The sequence below is a fragment of the Dipodomys merriami genome, unplaced genomic scaffold (genome assembly GCF_024711535.1).
Source record: "Dipodomys merriami isolate MVZ:Mamm:240054 unplaced genomic scaffold, mDipMer1.0.p SCAF_121, whole genome shotgun sequence".
Classification (NCBI taxonomy): domain Eukaryota; kingdom Metazoa; phylum Chordata; class Mammalia; order Rodentia; family Heteromyidae; genus Dipodomys; species Dipodomys merriami.
This window is the reverse complement of record NW_027202505.1, coordinates 3,527,559-3,549,867: the sequence shown is the minus strand read 5'-3', so window position 1 is coordinate 3,549,867 and position 22,309 is coordinate 3,527,559. Positions and strand designations below refer to the sequence as shown.

The window sequence follows — 22,309 nt, the reverse complement described above, 5'->3', positions numbered from 1 at the left end:
TTGTTATTGGCTTACTGAGAATTTTTGCATCTATATTCATGAGGGTTATTGATGTATGTGTGTGTGTGTGTGTGTGTGTGTGTGTGTGTGTGTGTGTGTGTGTGTGTGTGTGTGTGTATAAAATGGAGAAGGAAATGAAGGAGGAAGAGGGAAAAAAAGGAGGGGGAGAAGGAGAGGGAGAAGGAGAGGGAAAGGGAGACAGAGAATTTTGCTTGGTTTAGGTATCAGATTAATGATGGCCTCTTAAAATGAGTTTGGATATTAAAAAAAGCAGAAGAAACAAGGTTTAGAATGGATTTTAAAATGATTTTGGAAATACTCCCTCTTTTTCAACTTTTTTGGAAAAGATCCAGCAAAACTGATGTTAACTCTTTTTAAAAAATCTTTCATAAAATTCACCAGGGAAGATGTCTGGTCCTGGATTCTTCTTTACTGGGAAGTTTTTGATTCCTGATTCAAGCTCTATGTTAATGTTAAAGGCGTCTTCAGATTATTTCTACATGATTTAGTCAGGAAAGGTTGCTTTTATCCAGGAGTTTATCCATTTCTTTTCCTTTTGTCAGTCTTGGGGCTTGAATTCTGGGCCTGAGCAGTGTTTTTGAGCTTTTGTGTTCAAGGCGAGTGCTCTACCACTGGATACAAGATAAGAGTCAAACAGACTTTCCTGCCCAGATTGGCTTTGTTTTTTTTTTTTTTTTTTTTTGGTCGATCATGGGACTTGAACTCTGGGCCTGGGCGCTGTCCCTCAGCTCTTCAGCTCAAGGCGAGCGATCTACCACTTGAGCTACAGTGCCACTTCTGGTTTTCCAGTGGTTTATTGGAGATAGGAGTCTCACAGTCTCTCCTGCCCGGGCTGGCTTTGAACCTCGATCCTCAGATCTCAGCCTTCTGAGTAGCTAGGATTACAGGCGTGAGCCACCAGCGCCCGGCCCAGATTGGCTTTGAATCACGATCCTCAGATCTCAGTCTCCTAAGTAGCTAGGATTACAGATATGAGCCATCAGCACCTGGCTATTCATTTCTTTTAAGTTATCTAGTTTATTACCATCTAATTGTTCATAGTGGAATGCCAACTTTCAAAAAAACTGAGTCATCATTTGTAATGCCTCTTCTTTAGTTTCCAATTTTAATTATTTTAATCTTATTCTTTTGTTGTTATTGGTTTCACAAAGGGTTTTGTTAATTTTGTCTTTTCAAAAAACCAATTCTTTGTTTTGTTTTTCCAACTATTTTTCTGTTTCCTATTCTATTTCTTTTTATAACTGTTATTTTCTCCTTTGTGTTGGCATTTGGTTTAGTTTGTTCTTTTTATAGCTCCTTCAGGTATAGAGTTAGGTTATTTAAGATCTTTCTTTTTTTTAAATGCAGGAGTTTGTCTCTGAATTTCCCTTTTGGCACAGCCCTCATAGAATTCCCAAAGGTATGAGGTATTTTCTAGTTCCATTTCTGACTTCTACTTTCAATCAATAGTTGAATTTGTATTTAATTTGTGAATTTTCCAGTTTTCCTGCTGCTACTGATATCTAGTTTCCTCCTGTTATGGCCAGAAAAGAGATTTGGTATGACATGAGTCTTCTTAATTTTGTTAAGACTTGTTTTGTAATCTTACATATGCTCTGTCTTGAAGAAGATCATGTGTGCTTGACAGAATGAATGAACTTTTGGGTAGAGTATTTTGTAGTCAGGACTATTGGACTAACAGTATCATTTAAATTGTTTTTCTATAGATCTCTTGTCTGCCGATTCTATCCACTATTGAACATGGAATACTACATTATACACAAGTATGCAAATGGTATAGTTAAATCCATTATTTTGTACAATAAAAAACACACAAGCCAAAACTATTTTCTAAAAATAAAGCAAAATCAAGTAAGTCCAAGGAAGGAAGGAAAGAAAGAAAGGAGGTAGGGAGGGATGAAAGGGCACAGAAATGGTGGGACAAAGGGTGAACCAATGCAACAGGAATAATCATAGACACTATGTTGGAAATGAACTTTACAACTTGAAGGGGAGGGAAGTCAAGGGTGGGGAGAAAGTGGGAGAAAATGAGGGAGGGGTAACATTGTTCAAATAGAAATTTACTCAGTACCTTACTTGTGAACTGTAACCCCTCTGTACATCACCTTTACAATAATATTTTTAAAAAAGAAAACAAGTGAACATGGGGTACTAAAACGTGTAAAGGGATGCCTAATCTGACTACTTATTAAGGAGACATAAACAAAACCCAGAAAACATTCACCAGAACAGCTAACAGCAAGCAAACAAACGTCACTAAAGATGACAAGGCTATAGAACAACTGGACTTTTTCTTGTGCATTGTTAATGGAAAGATAAATGGACACACTCATTTGGGGACATTTCACTGGCAAAATTTAATGCCAAACGCACATTTACCCCAACCCACAACATTTACTCCTAAGAGTATACTCTAGAGTAATGCATCTGTTTGTCTGCCAAATAGTGCTAATGAGAGTGTTTATAGCAGATTTCTTCACAATTACAAAAAAGCTAGAAACAACTGAAATGTCTACAACAACTATAATGTGGTATGGTTATATAAGAATCTTTGTATAGTAATAGAAAAGGACAAAGGAGGAGTGTTTCAGGTTAAAAAATATATAGGTCTTACAGATACAATAATAGGCAAAGGAATTCAGATCCAATTGACCTTGTGCTGTGTTGAGTTCATTTAACTGGTTAGTGTGTAAGCAAATCCTATCTTATTACCTTAGAATCCAGAATAATGGTTAGGTTCTGAGGGGCCAGTGGGAGTTTACTAGATGTATATACATGCATATACATATAAAAACTAGTGTAAGTATTCACTTCTACTTCATGTACGTAAGTGTAAGTCTGGTGTGTGTCAATTTTAAAGAAGATAGAGACTTTACACCTGAAAGATAACAAGGCCTCTGAAGAGAGAAACACAAACAAAAATCAGGATAATAGCTGTAGTACTGCCATGCTGAGTCTGAGTTCCAAACATAGGCTGGGAGGCTGAATACTGGGGGTCAGGAGGGATTCACTAGGTAGCTTTAGAGACATCTATACTGGGGTTTGAAGAACAAGTGGGATTGCTCCAAGCAGAAAGGGGACTAATGTAGGCAAGATGGAAGATGTTGGGAACCCCTAAGTATTAGAGAAGATAGAGTCAAGTGTGCTGGACTCAGGAGTGGAAAGTAACCCTTGCCACACGGACACTGTCCCTGCTCCCCCCCTCCCCCGCCCCTGGCCAAGGCAGCAGCAGTTGACCCTGCTCTCCTGGGTAGCCCACTGGTCCACAGTCAGCATCAGAAACCAGAATGCTCACCCTTTGAATGGGCAGCTGGCAGGCTGTGTCTCCTGCTCTCTGCCCCTGGGGAGGGTCTTTGGAAAGAACTAATTAGCCAGTTCTCTGTCCCCCCCCCCCCAAGCCACAGGAGCAGAACACGCTGTCTGCACTGAGTGTGCCAGAAGGAAGGGGTTCTGTAGCTGTCCAGAAACCCCCAATCCGCAATGGGTTCCTTGCTGAAGACCCTCCAGGCTTCCCACTGGCACAGACCCTATGGCCATGGCTCCCCAATTCTCCACCACAGGTTAGCACCTGATTCTTTAGTCCTAGTCTATGAGAGCTGAAGAATTCTTAGAAGATGAGCCATTCATTGCCCCACATACCTGCTGTCATCGACACAGGTGGCAAACTCTTCAATATCCTTCAAACCCACCTGCAGTGGTTCATCTTAGGTGTCAACTCAGCTAGACCATAGGCCTAGCTATTTGGTCAAAAACTATTCTAGAAGGTTTGGTGAAGATTTTATTAAAGATGAACATAACCATTTCAGCAGGGCATCAATGGTCTGTCTCGTGCCTGTAATTGTAGTTGTATGGGAGGTAGAGATTAGAAAGATTGAGGTTCTAGGACTGGGAAGGTGGCTCAGTGGTAGAGTGCTTGCCTTGCATGCCTGAGGCCCTGGGTTCGATTCCTCACCACCACATAAGCAAAAAGAAAAAAGCTGGAAGTGGCCCTGTGGCTCAAGTGGTAGAGCACTAGCCTTGAGCTGAAGAGCTGAGGGACAGCGCCCAGGCCCAGAGTTCAGGCCCCACGACCGGACCCCACCCCCACCCCCCCAAAAAAAAGATTGAGGTTCTATGCCATTTTTTCCCGGGGTTGGGGGAATCACATGGTTTCATCTCACTAAAAAGGCCTGGGTATATTGCTGGGCACCAGTAGATCATGCCTGTAATCCTAGCTAATCTTAGCTACTCAGGAGGCCGAGATCTGAAAATTGTGGTTCAAAGCCAGTCCAGGCAGAAGTCCATGAGACACTTATCTCCAATTAACTACCAAAAAGCCTGAAGTGGAGCTATGGCTCAAGTGGTAGAGCACTAGCCTTGAATAGCACCCAGGCCCTGAGTTCAAGTCCCAGGACTGGCATAAAAACCAATAAAAAGTTGAGTATAGTAGCATGTGACAGTTGTTAAGCTATGGTGGGAAGTGGTAAGTAGGAGGATCACAGTCCAGGCCAAGCATAGCTCAAAAATAACCAGAGCAAAAAGAGCAGGAGGCAAGGCTGAAGCAGCAGAGTGCCTGCATAGTAAGTATAAACCTCTGAATTCAAAACCCAACACCACCAAAACAAATTATACCCTCTATAATATAAGGAGGCCTCATCCAATCAGATGTCAGCTTTAACAGAAAAAGACTGGCTTTTTTAGAGAAGGAGGTAATTCTGCTGGCCAATTTCCTTTAGTCTTTAGACCCTGGAGGAGTTGTCCTATCTTGCAGAGTTTGAGCTTTCTATTCTTCCACAATTGCTATGGCTCAAGCCAATTCCTTAAAGCCAATCTTTTCCTCCCTCTCTCTCTCTCCCTCTATTCTAGGATTTGTTTAAGAGCACAGTGCCAGGCTCAAAAAGGTCAGGACCTTAGTCATTCTGGTTTCTCTTTGTCAAAGCTGCAATTTACTTTCCTTAAGCTGCCAGACCCTTTGCCATTGTCTAGCATGGGTTGGCCTATCTGGGTGTATGTGTATCTGTATGTAGATATCTCCTGTTAGTTCTGTCTCCCTGGAGAACACCAGCTGATACACCACTGTTTTCTCCATTGAGTGAGTATCCTCTGATCCCTCCAGATGCCTGCACTCTGCACTCATGTCTGCATGTCATTTCTCTTACCTGCTTCATGCCACAGAACTTTATTCCCTAAGGGATGGAGGTTCTTGTGGGGTAACAGGCCTGTCTAATTCACCACCATGTCTTTAGTACTCAGCAGAGGCAGGCATATAGAAAATTAGTGTTAGTTAAAAGTGTGTGTGTGTGTGTGTGTGTGTGTGTGTGTGTGTGTGTGTGTGTGTGTGTGTGTGTGTGTGTAAATCTGTGAGAATGAGGCTGAGGGCCTAAGGAAGTTTCCCTAGGAAGAGGCCAAAGGAGATCTTATAGGGGGAGGCCAGAGAAGGACAGGATGCTCCGTTCTTGAAAACCAGGTACGTGGTACCATCCTGGATAAGGACGCTGATAATGGGGCAGACATCTTAATGCTGTCACTGGAGCATCCCATTTAGCAGAGGACCCCATGGGCTAGGGCACAGCCAGACCAGGGTGTCTACCGCCACTGAGGCCTGCTCATCACAGCAGGCCTCACTCTGGTCCTGACTGACCTGGTTAGATTTATGGAGATGTGGGAAATCCCTTTCTGACATGCCAGGATCTGTCTACACAATATGAATGCATCTTATCTTCCTGTCCCCTGTTCCCTAAAGACCTCCCCTTTCTGCCCTGCTGGCCAAGCAAGGTTCAATCTCCCCCCCCTCCCCCGGCTCTGCCCACTCCCCTTCTTTTCTCCCTCCTTTATCAGATAAATCCTACTTGTTACCTCTGCTGACTTCTCCTCATGGCCTCCACTGCCCCCAAACTGCCCTCCTTCACTGTGTGTGGGCTTCCAGCTCCATTTCAGACAACACTGATAATAATGAGGATAACGCCGCTTTGTGTTGGTGCAGTGATTGTAGCTCCCCCAATGCTAATTCCCCTCTCATTTCTTTCCAACCAAGTTCACCCCTGCAGAGAACCTGGTTATACTGACTCCATCTGCACATTGTCTGGCTATCCTTTCACCAGTGAGGAGGGCCTCAGAACAGCCCTCTAAGAAGGATCTTGTCACCCCTCGGTGCAGGTGAGGGACCAGAGGTGTGGCCAGACAGAAGCAGCCAAGCTAGATCAACAGCCAGACCTTCTGTTGTTCTCAGTTCTCAGTTCTATGCTTCCTAAGGACATCCCGTGTCCCTGGGTCCTGCCCAGGGTCTGACTCATCTCTGAAGTCCTCACCCATCTCAGCTAGGACAAATAGAGTCAGTGTCCTAGACTGGGGGACCAGAAGAGCTGTTGATATGAAAACTGACCTCTCAAGCCCTGCATCATCCTCGTCTGGACCTACCCACAGAGCACCGGCCTCTTCCCTCACTGCAGAGCTGGGCTCTGGGGTGCCTTGAGATCCCAGGACCTTTTCCCTTCACTCAGAACCACAAGAAAATCAGAAATCATGTTTCATGTTTGCCAAGCTGGTTGCCATCCCAGCCAGGCTGGCAGGATTAAGGCAGTAACCCTCCCAGGAAGTGGCTCAGGGAATCACTTGGACTGAAGAACACAGGGATGCCCTGGGGAGGGGGTGGTAAGGGCTAGGCGCTGAGTTAGCCACCAATCCTCGCAGGCCATGAAGGGCCCAGCCCTGCTTCTCACCTTCAGGGACTCGCCCCCTCCCTTCCCCAGACCCTCAGACATTCCCATCATGCCTCATTCCTCTGCATAGGTTTCCCTACAGGTTTGGGGTCTAGTGTATGAGATTTTTTTTTCCTTCCCAAACAGGATGACACCCTTCCTGCCTACCTGATAACAACTGATACCTTCTAATTCTTATCCTTTTTGTTTAATCTAAATTTTCTTTTATATTTAGTTGGCATGTAATAATTGTGTATATGTGCACACACATACACATACACACATATTGTTTTGAGCCACTTGAGATAGATTAGCAGAGGAAAACACCACATTTATGAAAGGGATCCTAGAGCTATGTTTGCATTTAACTCATATATATATATATATATATATATATATACACATATATATATATATAATTGTTTAAAGTATTTCAGCCCAACAACAAAATAGATGATAATATAATGAACACCAGAGACCTTACAACCCATCCTGTTTTTAAAAAAACGTAAAAAATACAGTGGAAGTTCCAGCTCAGTGCTCCACAATCATGGGTCCTCTTCTTTTCCCAGAAGTTGCAGCCCTGAACTTGATCTTACCACCTCACAGTTGTTTTCTGGCACCTACTCTGTGCTAGGTGCTGCATTTCACTGGCTTCATATGATTACTGGGGATGTGTGTGTGGGGGGAGGGGGTGTAAGACCCAAACCCACTCTGCTAACAATTCCTTCCTGTTCAAATCTTCAGTTCTACTTTTTTGGTCCTGTCTAACTGTCCACCTGTCATGTGTGAGGGCAGCAATGCAGTGCTCCCAGAACCTGCCCCATCACTAGCTTTGTGCTCAAGACCCTTTTCTTCTCTAGGTCAGAGCATCATCTGGAATATGGGGGCTTTAACTCAGATAATGCCAAGGGCCTTGAGCTCAACCTCTGTACAATGTGAATGGGGCTGTCCAGATGCCAGAGGTAGGGATGAGCCCTCCTCTCAGGGTCTTTGGGGGATGACTTCCCAAGCACAGGTTAGAGGAAGACATGGAGTGATTTTAGGGAAAGGTGAGTGAGAGTCTTTTTTAATAGTACTTTATTTCATTCAATGAAAGGAGAGGATTGGCAGAGAGACCTTGGGATCCTTACTGCTTATGATAAGGCTGTATTTAAGCCAACACAATTCAAGTCAGGGTGAATTAAAGTATTCGATATGTAACCATGTGGTAGGAGCGTATACATTCTCCAAAATGGGAGACAGTGACCTAAGAGCAGGCCTACTGGGCATGCCTTATCCCTGAGAGAGCAGAATGTCAATCCCAGAATTGGCATATCAGAGCCCAGAACTATTGGGGTGTAGGGGGGGGCTGATGATGGTTGAACACTTTCCTGCTTAAAACAGCTCTTCTTTTTCCAAAAGAAGAGCTTTGTTGCCAGGCACTAATGGCTCATACTTAGAATCCTAGGTACTCAGAAGACTGAGATCTAGAGGACAGAGGTTTGAAGCCAGCTCAGGCAGAAAAGTCTGCAAGACTCCATCTCCAATTAACCAGCAAAAAGTCAGGCTGGAGGCATGGTTTAAGTGGTAGGGTGCTGGCTATGAGAAGCAAACTGAGTGAGTTCAATCAAGAAGAGCTTTGCTGGTTTTCAGAAGTGGTCTGTCTGGTAGGGACACTGAGAGTATACAGCAAGCTGAGCTGCCTTTCTTTACCTGCCAGGGGCTGCTTACTGAATCCAAGGCCTCCAGAGAACCACCATGTGGGACTCACTAGCCCAGTTATCCAGCTGCTTCTCCCCCTCTAGTCTGAATCTTAGGTCTTCTGCTTCCTCTGGGTTGGAGGTTCCTCTCTGGAGTAAAACTAGTTAAAAAACTTTAAAAATCCCAAAGGGAAACCACTAATTAATTAATTAATCAGTGCTTACACAATATCACATGACCAAGGCATTCTTGGCTGTTGGGTCTGTTCCTGTTAGGGTTTTCTCCAAAGCCATTCCCTTGCTAAGGGAGATTCCTGGGTTAGAAAGCTCAGGATGCTGAGCTATTCGGGTGGTCACTGTCTGTCTACACACTTACATCTGAACCACCCAAGTCCTGGGGCCCTCCTATTGAGAGCATCTGAGAACCAGGAATCTCCCTTCATGCCCATTATGGCAGGTCTCAGAGCTGGTGACCTTTGACTTCCCCCTTTACTCACCTGAAAGTTGGGTTTGCGGTCAGTTCCTTAGGGTCCCAGCACCCAAAGAACATTCAAAATACAGTTCCATGAATCTTTGCTTCCCAGCATCAGTCATCCTTCTGCTGGCCCCAAATTGCCCATGTTGAGACCACACTCTTCCACCTGACTCCTACACTGGCCAGTCCCACCTACATGCTGCCAGACAGACCCCACGCTGTCCACATGACCCGCAGTGGCTGGCTCCATCCCTCATGAGCTCACAGCCTATGACCTCAGAACCACAGGGGTCAAGGCACTCTAAGACACACCACAAAACACCCGTGTTCTTAAAGCAAATGACTAATGCCATTACACTGAGTGAAAGAAGCCAGACAAAAAGGCTGGATAATTGTATTTATGTGAAATGTCCAGAGAAGGCAAATTCAGAGAGACAGAAAGTAGATAAATTAGTGAGTGCCAGAGGCTGCAGGAAGGGAAGCGCAAAGGGAGGTAGATGGAAAGGAGTTTCTTTGCGAAGTAAATAAGAACGTTCTGGAATTAGACAATGGTGATGATTGTACAACCTTGTGAATATACTAGAAATCACTGAAGTGTACATGTTTTCAGGGTGTATACTTGTAAAGGGTGAATTATATCTTGATTTTTTTATAAGTGGAAGTGGAAGAAGTAGCTTTGATTTCCATTACAGTTACTCTCCAGCTGGAGGCTTTACCAGCTGTCCTTCTATGTCCAGAGCCTATGATACCAGGGATGAATCTATGCCACCATGGTGAAGCCTGTATCAGATGGAGCTGTGGCATGGCTGCGGATGGGGCTACACTGGTTAAGCTAGGCCTCGGGGAGGGGGGAGGAACTCTTGGGAAACCCCTACTGGAGTCCTGTGGTCCTGCTGATGAATCCCATACCAGGGCGATGAGCATTTCTGTAAAGCTAGCCACCAACCAATGCCTTTGTTCTCTAAGGATAGACCTTGGCATGTAAATCTTATAAACCACATACGATTCCATTCAGATCCAGATAGGACATTGAGATTGCAGTGACAGGCCCACAAAGTCACACAGCCTCAAGGTCCAAAGGGAACAGCAAGGGCTCAGAGCCGAGATCGTTATGAGAGTCAAACCTTATCTGAACAATGGTGGCTTATGCTTGCCATCTCCCTCAGGAAACTGAGACTTGGAAGATTGGGGTTTAAAATCAGCTCGGGCAGAAAAGTCTGTGAAACGTCATTTTCAATGAACCAGAAAAATGCTGGACTGGAAGTATGACTCAATTGGCTGAGTATTACCTATGAGCAAAAAAGCCAAGCAAGAGCACCAGGCCCTGAGTTCAAGTTCTGGTACCAACACAAAAAGAAAAACATAATTGCCTTTCCTCAAGCAGGGGGCCACAAGTATGAGGGGAGCAGCCACTGATCTTTCTTTCTTTCTTTCCCTTTCTTTTCTTTTTCCTTTCTTTGTGTGTCAGGGGTTAGGATTTGGGAGACTTTTTTTTTTTTTTTCATAGAAAATGGTGCTGGGCATAGTGACTCATGTCTGTAATCCCAGATATTCAGGGGACTGAGGCCAACTTTCAAAGCCAGCCCAGGCAGGAAAGTCCATGAGACTCTAATCTCCAATTAACCACCAAAAAGCTGGAAGTGGAGGTATGGCTCAAATTGTAGAGCATTAGACTTGAGTGAAACAGCTAAGTTGGAGTATGAGGTATTGAATTAAAGCTCCAGAACCAGAGTGTGCGCGGCGCGCGCGCACGCACGCACGCACACACGCACACACACACACACACACACACAGAGCTATTCCCTTATAATATATTTTTTTGCTCCTGGATTTTCTCATAGACAATCTTTCTAGTCAAAGGCTAATTTTTTTTTTTAGCATATACTAGGCACAGTTATAAGAATATAACATGCATCAATTCAGTTATTCCCCTTAACAAGCCTATAAGAAAATCATTATAATCCCTACTTCATTGAAGAGGAAACTGACGGTCAGAGAAGTTGTGCAAGTGGTGGGATATAGAACCGTGGCAGACTGTTGTCAGACCCTGGATTCCCAGCTAGCATACCACGTTGCCTTTCTAAACAGACACAGGATGTGCTTCATCATCTTTGCTGATCACTAAATGATGTACCACAATTTGGACACAGCACCTTTGAACTTGCCCTACTGTTGAGTTTTTCAAAAACATTTTTTTGCCACTAGAATTTTGTAATAAACATCCTTTGTACACATATCTTTACAGAATGGCACGATTGTTCCATAAACCAGACTCCCAGAAGTAGGACCAAGGGTCAAAGATTGTGCTGAGTTATGATAGCTATGGGGACCTTTGTTTGGGGCACCTTCTTATTAACAAGGCATGCTGTTTTTGCTTCCTGGTTTTGAGCCTGTCTCAAGGAACACAGAACACACATCTCTGTGCCTTTATCTCCAGGGGAGTGGAGGACAGGTGGTTGCTTCTCCATTTTCCTCAGTGTTCCTCTGAACACTGCTGTGTCTTTCCTAGGACTGGTCCAGAGACCTCTCAGAGTGAGACAGTGGAAGCTGATCTGTGTGTTCCTTCCTCTCACTGACAGATACACTCAGAGGGGTGGGGCATTTCCTGACACCAGCTGGGCAGTGAGAGGTTCAGGGAAGGCATGATTCAGCTCCCCCAAATCTCATACATGTGCTTGCCCAAGGAAGAGACCCTGAGGGAGATAATAGCTTCCAGCCCCATTGTACCTCCACCATACCATAGGTACAGGGGCTCATTCTATTCAGGAACCCCTAATGATTTTAGTTCTGATTTGTAGCACCTTGTATCTAACTATTCTCCTTTACAATAGAGCCCGGATGGGCAATGGTGGAGCCAGGTTTACACACGGGGTGCATGGCACATTGTTCCAACCTGGGAGCCCAGCAGCGAGGTTGTCATGGCGGGACTTCTCCAGCTCTCTCTGCCTGCTGGCTCCTAGGAACCATCTTACTAGAAAGGCACAGTGTAAATATTTTGCTAAGCTGCCAAGAGAGGAAACTTACCCAGGCTGAGCTGCCCGGTGCTGGGCGCTGGCCATGGACACAATGCTCAATGAGGGCCATTATCTGGGAAGGGAGGACTGTTTGTTTCATTGCAGGATGGTGCCAGAGCCCACAGCCACCAGGCTTGCTACTCTGGATGCCACACAGAAGAGTCTCCTTGCACTCAGCAGACTCTGCGGTTACGCAAGGCCAGGCCAGGAGGTGGACTCTCCCCGGCCTGGAGCCAGGCCTTGTTCCTTCCTGCCTGAGCATGTCCGTTTGAAAATGTTCAAAATTGAGGGCCTCAGTGTTTGCAAAATATGCTGGGCCCTGAACCTGCTGGTCTATTCCAAAGGGTGGAGTGTTAAGGAGCAAGGGAGCCCATCCCGGTAGCTCCTGGCCCCCACCTGCCTGCCCACTGCTCCCAAGTCTCACCCCACTCTGCTGGGCTGCTTTTTCCTTTTTCTCTGTCTGTCTCTGTCTTGGCCTCTGTCTCCCTCTCTCTCCTTCTCCTTTTCTCAGCTATACCTGGTCTAAGTCCTTCCTAAGCACATGGTCCACTCTTTTCTCAAAGCTTTCCTTATGTGACTCCCCAGGCCTCCGGTGACCCAAACCAAAAGAATGCATTTTCAAGCCAAAAGCAATCTTGCAAGTATCTATTCCAATGCCCATTTTCCAGATGAACAAACAGCAGCCTGGAGTTGGGCAGCCTGAGAAGAGTGAGTCTGTGTGAATGCCAATGTGATCTCCTTGTGAAAGTGTTTGCCTTGTGTCTCTTAGGCCTGTGTTCCTTCTCTCAGTGAATTGAGCATGGCTAGACTTCAGAAATACAGCCGAGTCTAGTCACTTGCCTTGACCTCTGGAGCTGCTGTTCTTGTCTGGGGTTCTGTCACCCCTGATGGGCTCTTGATGCTGCCCTGACCTGCAGGTGGTCTCCACATGGCAGCCAGGGTTCTCTCCTCCTCTCAGACTTCCTAGGCTTCTCAACAGTCCATCCCCAAAGTCCAGCCCTCTTTCCCTCCTCCTCTGTGCCCCACCCTACCCTCCAGATGCACTAGCGTCCTAGTTATTTACCACCAAACAGGATCTAGTATCTTCCCAAGTGCCCTGTCTAGATTGCCACAGGGCCCTCTGGTCTCCTCTCATCTCCTTTCCTCTCCTCTCGTCTCCTCTCCATTCTTCTCTTCTCTACTCTCCCCTCCCTCCTTCCCCTCCTCTCCCCTCCCCTCTTACAGCATCTCACTTAGACTCATCCTCCCAGCTGTCCTGAATTCAACCTCATTACCTCCTGATGCCACTTTGTCACTATATTGTACAAGGAAGATATCTTAAAAAAAAAAAACCAGAAAATTGTGTTTGTGTGAGTGCATATGTGTGTATCTGTTCATAAACACAGAAAAGGTAATTTGTCTATTTGCCTGTAATAGTTGTCTATTTTCCTAGGTTCTCAAGAGGCAGGTATTGTGTTTCATCACCTGGTATGGTGCTTGGCACCTTTTATCTAAACACGGCAGATTTTTTTTTTTTCAGTGCTGGGAATTACATGTAGGGCCTAGTACTTGGTAGGCAGGAGCTCACATACTTGAGCCACGCCTCAAATCCTTTCAGCTTGTTTTTCAGATAGGGTTTTGCAGTTTTTTCTCTGGGCTGGCTTCAGACCATACCCACAATCACAGCTGACTAGCAGGGCCAATTTAGGGATGGTCCACTTCCCTGGCATCACTATTGTCTCCCTGCACCCCCCAACACAGGCTTAGCCTCTCCAAAAGAGCACAATCACACAGGTAGACACAGAGAGTCACTCAGCCGTGAGGACCCAGGTCTGGCTGGCCACTCTCTTTCATGGGCATCTTGAGCTTGCAGGTGCAGGAAGCTTCTCCTGCACTTTAAAAATTCTCCATGGGGTGACTCTGGGCCCCTCTGGGATTGGGACAAATGTCAGTCAAATGAAAAAAAGAGAGGGGCGGTAAAGAAAGAGGAAGGTGAGGCTGACCCAGGAGAGGAGGATGGAGGCATGGAAGCCACAGATGATCCCAAGGGTGCTAGTCAACAGTGATGAACCAAGGCAAGATGGCAGAGCTTGTCCTGACAGGTGGGTCATGTGGTTTTTACTCTCTGCCTTCATTGGCTCAACAATTACCCACTGAGCAACCACTATGCACCAGACTGGCTAGGACCAGGGGCCTGTCCCTCCTCCAGGACTGTCCCCACCCTCAGACTGAGAGGGAGATTCTTCCAGTACTATTCAGCTCCATATCTGTAGTAGCCCCAGTGTAAACCCAAGTCATCCGCCTGGTCTGAGCTTGGGGATCCTCTCCTGTTCCCCGGAAGGATCCTTCATTTCTGCCTCAGTTGCCCCCTGCCCCCACATCTGGCAGAAAAAGGCTCAGCAAGTAACCTGCTTCCTATAAGTGGTGCTGGTCGGTACAGGACTAGTGATGGCCATACATGTCTACACTGCTGCCTCGTTCTACCTATAGACCACAGTCTCCACCCCTGGTTGCTCTGGCCTCCTGGCTTCCAGTCTGCCACAGGGCCTCTGAACCTGTATGTAAAAGAAACACCCCACATAATTCTGTTTTGGAGTCTGTGTCTATGAACCATGGCAAAACATGAACTCCCTCTCCACCTCACTCACTGATGTACCTCTTCCCTGTCTGTCTCGGGCAGAGGCTCACAGCTGTAGCAGCCAGCTGGTCTGCCCACTCAATACCCTCAGCCCAGGGCAGGGTCTGCTCTTCCCTGGCCATTTCCCTAACATGGAGAGCCCACCTGAGCCCCTTCTCTCCACAAGTCTTTCTCCTATCTTACAATGGCTGGATCAACTATCTCCAGAAGGCTCTGAAACATCCCATGGTATGTACACAAATACATGCCATCACTCCCTTTCTGGGTTGCTGGCTGGCTCACACCCCATCTTCCTACTCTGACCATGGGCACCATGAGGCAGCACCTCATCTTCAGATCTTCACATTTTTGTTATCTGGTCAACCATAATCACTTACTGAGCACCCTCGGAATCCCAGTGTCTGCCTGGGGATGTAGAGAAGGAAAGCAAAAGTGGGGATGTAGAATAAGAAGCTGCCCTCACCTGGACAGAGACAACATTATCACACATTTGATCAGAGTAGAACTAGACAGTGTCCCTCAGAACCCTAGAGAAAGGGATCTTAATGCCTTGGAGGGGGGTCACATAGGGACAAGGATGGAAAATCCAGAAAGAAAATCCAGCAAGTATACAGGATCCAAATGTAAGATGTCACACAGGGTTGGAGAAGCAGGGAGAAGGGGCTGGGCTGGACGGGAATGCTGATTCTGGATTTTGGATTCTTCCTGTAGGTCAGGGCTGGACATGTCCAGCTACTGCCTGGTTTTTCACATAATGTTTTCCTGGAACACAGCTTGTTCATTTTTATATACTATCTATGACTCTTCACCCAGCTCCAACAAAGTAGGTATTAGAGGCAATGCATGGATTTCCAGCTGGGGATGGCATGGTCAGATTTGTATCTTACCTTGTCATTCAAAAAGGATTCAGGGAGGGGCTGGAGCAGACTGACTGGTAGAAGGAGAGTGGTTGGAAAGTTGTTATGATTGGATGAGTTAGAGATAGATACTCAATAACACTGATGATTTTTATTTAAAAGTATATGAAAAGCCAGGCACTAGTGGCTCATGTCTATAATCCTAGCTACTGGATGTTAGCCTAGGCAGGACTGTCCATGAGACTCTCATCTCCAACTAACCACCAAAAAGTTGGAAGTGGAGCTGTGGCTCAAGTGGTAGAGTGTCAGCCTTGATTGAAAAAGCTAAGAGACAGTTCTCAGGCCCTGCGTTCAAGTACTGGCACATACACATAAACACAAAGTATATTAAAAATTGCTATGTACCCAGACTGAGCTAAGCCTCTATATGTATTTCTTCATTCAGTCTGCACAGGAAATGCTCAATGTAGCTAGAGCTGTTATCCCTGATTTGCAGAAGCAGCCCAGAGAGGTTAGGTAGCTTGCCCAATGGCATACAGCTAGCATTTAGTTGAACCAGAATGTAAACCCAATGGTCCACACCCAAGTTGAGGCCATCTATGCCAAGCTGAAGGTCTTCAGGGTCAAGCATGTTTGTTACTAGATCCCTTGGAGAAGACATAGAACTCGAGTCCTCAGAAGGAGAAAATCCAGCCTGGGTCGAGCCAGGCAGGAAGTGGGAGGCAGGAGTGTGGCTATTTTAGAAAAGCGACATGAAAAACCACGAAACTTCCTACCTGTCCTGTTTTGCTCCCATCTGTTCTCAGGAACAAGGCTGCCCCTCTGATAAAAAGGCGTTTCTCCCCACACAGCGGCTCTTCCACTGGTGCTGGGGAGCGGGCACTAAGCTTAGCACATGTTAGCTATTTTTAAGGAACTATATAAACAAACAGGGCTATGTAAATAAGAAAAAAAAATGAGGTCATCCCTTCACAATCTAAAAATGTCCCTTTTCTATGGAGTGAGCAGAAAACCTAAGAAAGGATCAGGGCTTTTTTATTCCCCTGAGTCCCTCCCTCTCAATCCCACAGTATCCCAAGTCACCAGGCCTGGCCCTTCCTTCCTCACATGGGTGGACGGAGGAACAGGTAGCCTGGGAGCTGGGACACCTGGTTTCACGCCTAGCTCTGTAGGCTTTGCCTAGAATACCTAAAGCCACCTCCTTAGGCCCTGACACCTGTTTGGATCCAGGTCACTCTGGATCCAGCTGCCCATGCTCATGGCTCTCCAGTATGAGCCATGGCTTGGTCTGCCAACCAGCCTGTCCCCTTGACTGTCCTGCTCTCTCTGCCTGCCCGATACTTTGATCTATTAGAAGAAATGTAGGGACACTTATTAGGAGAGACTTCTATGCCTCCTCTTCCTATTTTTATGCGTATGAGGATAATCAAACAAGGCTTGCTGGGGTCTGCTGTTTAACTTGGGTTTGTACTAAGAAGAATTTTGAACCTTTGTTGGATACTGTCAGAGATACAAACCAGAACTCCCTTCCATCTTTCCCCAGTGCACAGTCATACAGAGCTGAAGACCACCTTGTGGCTGACAGATACACCTTTGAAAATCTGTAATCATCACATCACTGTATGGAGGTGATTCAGAATCCTTTAATACTGAGAAGCCAGGCCAACAAAGACAAACAAGAGGAAGGACCATTAGAGGTTTCAGCCCATATAGCAACAAAAGGATCATTTAGGATGGAGGTCAGTAAAAGGCCAAATAGTAAATAATTCTAGCTTTGAGGGAAGATGGTCTCAAGCAGCCAGAGATAAGTATAAGCAAATAGCACTGCTACATTCCAATAAAATTTTGTGTATGAAAACCAAGTGGCAGTCTGGATTAGGCCTACAAGCTATCATTTGTAGATTCCTGATCTAGAACTTCAGGTGTTGATTTTTTTTTCTACAGTAAAGCAGATTATTACTCTATGAACTTTCATAATAAACAAATGTTTAAAGTTAAAAATCAATGAGCATTAGTGAGCTACCACTTCAACCTGCTTATAGGCATTACACTCAAGCTTTGATATTTAAAAATGTCTTCTAAGACAATAAATATTCACTGCTGAGAAAATGCTTCTTTCTCCATTTTCAGATGAGCTTTGTGGTAACCATTCATTCAACAATCATGTAATTCTGGAGAAAGCTCTAGTACAAGCCTCTCCTGAAGGAGAGCTGTGACTTCCTGGTTCCCTGCCCTCAAATGACTCAAGCTGGGAAGAGAGGCTTCCCGAAATCTCAGCTGTGCTAATGGACTCCACTATCTCTGGCATGGGGAGGGGGGGGAGGGAGGAAGTCTACCAGATCACACACATGCTGTCTTCATCCGAAACGCTGTACCTCCTGGATGCCACATTCTCCAGCAGCCTACCTGGTGGGCCAGACATTCTCAAGATCACCTGAACCACTCACCAGCCCTGAGTCAGCACCCCATTAATCACACTACTCTCTACCCCCGGGGAGAACAAGGAAAAGGCCAGGGCCAAGTTTCTGGTTGGAACTGACAACTCATTTCCTGCAGGGCCAGTCCCTTCTTCCATAGATTATCCTTGCAGCTGGCAGCACCCGCGTGATCAAAGGAGAGTTTGAGTATGCAGTAGGAGAGGGAAAATGCTAGCCAGGCCCATGGGAGGGAATCCCTGCGGCAGTGCTCTCCCCTTTCCAGCTCTGCCTGGGTCCCACAGAGGGTTGTGTTCCTATTAGTTCAAGAACTTATTGTAGACCTTGTAGAATAAATCCAGCTCCTGCCTATGACTACTAGTGGACAAGAACCATACACGGTTAACTGCAGGATTCACAGAAGGGAACACATGCTAAGTCAAGGTACCTGGGGGTGGAGGTACTCCAGGATGACAAAAAGGGACTCCATTCATTAGAGCACCACTGATTCCTATTAAAATGCAGCTCTTCCTAGGGAAGGGTCATCCTGGAAGCCATAACTGCCTTTCTTCAGGTAGAAAAAGGAAAAAAAAGTGCTAGGTCTGCTATAGCCAGAGGTTCTGCCCCTTATTAGCTGTGACTGTCTTTGCATTACTGAATCTCTCTGTGCCCAGTTTCTTATATGTACAAATAAGTCAATAGGATCAGCCTTACTAGAGTTTTTGCAGGGCTCAGTGTGTGCCAGGCCCTGTGTCCTGCAAGGGCTGATCCCTTGACTCTAGAATCTTGCATTGGGATCAGGTGGTTGAGTTTAGCAGTTGGTGTGGCCAAGCTGCCTGCATGGTGGCAGAGGGTGGGGGGAAGGCTACTCACAGGTGGGGAGTCCTTGTCATGGGTGGCCAGATTAACAAGGACTCTTTGAGGCAGACATCATTCTATGCTCACTTTGAAGGTAAAAGGTAAGACTTCTTGCCTGTGAAACCAGTAATTGCTATAAAAAAAAACCCAGAGAACTACCAGAGGTGGGCCCTAAACTCAGGGAGAATTATGCTCCTCAGGGTCACTGCAAACGTCCCTCAAAATGGGTCTCAGTGCCCATATTTTCTTAGGCACTTGGAATTTTTTTTCCAGCTTGCATAAGAACCCTGGTGAGGCCAAGTCTGTGGGCCTGGGTGTGCCATCCAGCTGTGGGCATATGGTGACACTGCCTCTGTGAGATGGCCTGCAACCCTGGCCCCCTCCGCACAAGGCAAAAATATCTTCTGCTCATAGCAGACCCCTTGAACATCATGGCTGAGTCCCCTGGCCTCCAAAACAAGATATTGAGCCCCAGAAGAGGCCCTGAGGTCCTGAACCTTGATTGTGTCAGAATCCAAATATAACAAATGCTTGTCATCCTAGCACTTGGGCAGAAGGATTGTGAGTTCTCAGCCAGACTAGGCTACTAGTGAGCTCATGACCAGCTTGAGCTATTAAATGAAGTCCTATTTCAAAAGAGAAGAAAAATAACACAAATGCAGATTTCTGTCCCCAGAGAAAGGATACAGGATCAGTCCCTTGGATTAGTCACAGAGTGTCTGATCCAGAGGGTCTGAGTGTGCCCAAGAATCCTCCTCCTTTGCTTCCTCCACCCCATCACTTCTTCCTCCTCCTTATACTCTTCCTCCTTCTTTTCAGCCAAGCACAACCTCTCTCCACCCTGCCAGCTGCTCCAGGTGATCTCAGCACATTCTGTACCAGACAAAACACTCAGGGACTTGATCTTGATCCAAATTGCTACCAATACCGTGCACCTAACTCTAGCCACAGTCTGAACATCTAGCTTGAGCCCCTAAGATGTATCCAAGGAGCCACAAACAGGTGCACATGCATGCGTGTGCACATGTGTACGCGCGCACGCACACACACACACACACACACACATTGGGTTGGACCCCTCCCAGGCCAATCTAAATCTGCATCACTGGAACTAGGGTCCAATTTCAAGCCTCCAATCCTAATGTTGAGAACTCCTGCCCAAACCTGACATCTTTCCAATTCTTCCCACAGGGGGCCTGAAGACTACTGTTGCCCCTGAAAGCCACCAGAAAGCCTAGCTGCACAGTAGGTGGGTGGGCAAGCATGTGAGGAGGGGGTCCTGGAAAGCAGGGATGCCCTCTGGATAGGCACATGAGGATGCCATGTTAAGGTTCCTTGAGAGCTATCACTGTGTTCTTTGCCAGGGACAGGTTGGAAACTAAGCAACAGCAACACATTTTAGGGAGATAGCGCAGGGAGCAGTGGCAGATCGCTGACACCCAAAAATCACCCCAACCAAAGCATGGCAAGAACTTCCAGAACTGGCCTCATCGAGGCTAAGGAAGGCCATAACCATCATGATAGCAATGATACATTTTAAGAGAATGAAATGACAAGCTCATGCGTGGTCAAAATAGTATATCCAGCAAGCCTGCCCAGCAACAGCTATGTCCTACCTGTGCTGAAGGCACCACTTCCGATGACCGAAACTGAAGCGCAGATCTTTCTGAAAGCCAGAGTTCATGTCCACGCCTGCCACCACTGTCTCTATGCACTGCTCTTCCCTCTGGAGGGCAGAGCTGGCCCAGCCTGAGGCTCTTGCAGCTTCTCCATGAGCTACTGTGAGGTGGCTGAGTTTGTGCCTCCAATCCTGCATGGGGAAGGCCATGGGTAGAAAACCATAGTTAGAGTCTTCTTGGTCAGTTTTGGGCATAGAGCAATTTTTGTCTGATATCAGGAGATCAACCCCTCCCAAAATGCTTTTCTTGGTGAGGACCCAGTCCCCATCACCCTGTGGAAGACAGTGGGGCGGGGTAGTCCTGGAACCCATCATACACTCCCTTGCACCCAACACTGAGTTTGTCTGAGTTTCTCATTCTTCCCCAGTATGGCAGGCAGAGATTAAGACAGCCCAGAAGTTGACCTGTTCAGAATAACGGTCTTACATGGTCCCAGAAACAGGGTAGCTTATTAGGCTTTGCTATATGACATAAGTAACCTTCAAATAGGCAGAGTATTCAGGACTGAGCAAATCAGGAAAACCATTCATTCACTCATTCACTCACTCATTCATTGTGTTAAGTCTTGTGTCAGAACTCAGGGTTTAAGCATCATCTCGGAGTTTTTTAGCTCAAGGCTAGTACTCTACCACTGGAGCCACAGCTCCACGTCTAGCTTTTTGGTGGTTAATTGGAAAAAAGAGTCTCATGGACTTTCCTGCCTGGGCTAGCTTCTAGTTGTGATCCTCAGATCCCAGCCTCCTGAATAGTTGGGATTATAGGTATGAGCCACCAGTTCCCCACTTTTATTTTTATGTTTTACATATAAAATATACTTTTATATAATATTGTTATATTTTAATTTTGGTGCACAATTATTTTCATATATATATATTTTTTTATTTTTTGGTCAGTCGTGGGACTTGAACTCTGGGCTTGGGTGCTGTCCATGTGCTCTTCAGCTCAAGGTGAGTGCTCTACTGCTTGAGCCACACTACCACTTCCGGTTTTCTAGTGGTTTACTGGAGATAAGAGTCTCACAGAGTTTCCTGCCTGGGCTGGCTTTGAACCGTGATCCTCGGATCTCAGCCTCCTGAGTAGCTAGGATTACAGGCATGAGACACCGGTGCCCAGCTTCATATTTATATTTTTATCTTTCAGTACTTGGGTTTAAACTCAGTACATCATACTCTCACTTGGCTTTTTCTGCTCAGAGCTGGCATTCTACCACTTAAGACACAGCTCCACTTCTGATTAATTGTAGATATGAATCTCACAAACTTTTCTGCCCTGGCTGGCTTCAAGTTGCAATCCTCAGATCTTACTCTCCTGAGTAGCTAGGATTACAGGTGTGAGTTACCAGCACACAGCTAGGAAAATCTTTTATAAACGGAGTTTTCTCTGTCTAGGTACAGAGAAGTCACAGACTGGAATCTTTAGGATTCCTTGGGCTGAAAGCAGACAGACCACATGGGAAGGCCCTAGAAGCAGCCACTGGGAGCTAGGAATGATTGAGTGGCTGAATACCAGAAGGGAAGAGAACCCACAGTCTTAACACCGGCAGCAAACTGGGTTACGTTGACAGGAATGAGCGTGGAACTTCAGAATGCTCCTCAGAGCCTCCAGCCCTCAGTTACCAATGCCCCCTGTCTGCCTGAGCAGAGCCCAGACCCTCTACAGACTTTGGACCCATATGGCACTGAGCTAATAGTTAGGTATGGGACTTAGTCACCAAAGTGGAGGGCATATGCTAAACAGAAAACCCATACAGTCTGTAAAAGTGACTGGTATCTGGGCACAGGCAAGGATTACCTACAATAATAGACATAGGAACACACTGTCCCGAAACCACTAAACAAAACAGAGTGTTCAGGCCAAGGGAAAGCTGGATCAGGGCAGGTATTCACCAGTGCTTAACTGGGTGAACAAACAAATGTGTGTGCATCAGTTTTGGTTTTGCGGTACTGAGGTTTGTACCCTGGCTTGCTAGGCTGGAGCTGCACCACTTGTACAATACCTACAGCCCTGATTTTTGC

The 22,309-nt window shown here is 46.1% G+C and overlaps 1 protein-coding gene across 12 annotated transcripts in view; it reads right to left on the bottom strand.

Annotated features, from left to right (window-relative positions):
* Positions 1–22,309, bottom strand: part of Hivep3 (HIVEP zinc finger 3) — a 405,958-nt gene that overhangs the window by 54,777 nt on the left and 328,872 nt on the right. For all 12 annotated transcript variants that reach the window (XM_070017191.1, XM_070017193.1, XM_070017194.1 and 9 more), the window contains one exon: positions 20,232–20,425. The gene's annotated coding sequence lies outside the window, so the exon portion shown is untranslated. The remainder of the gene's footprint in view (positions 1–20,231; positions 20,426–22,309) is intronic.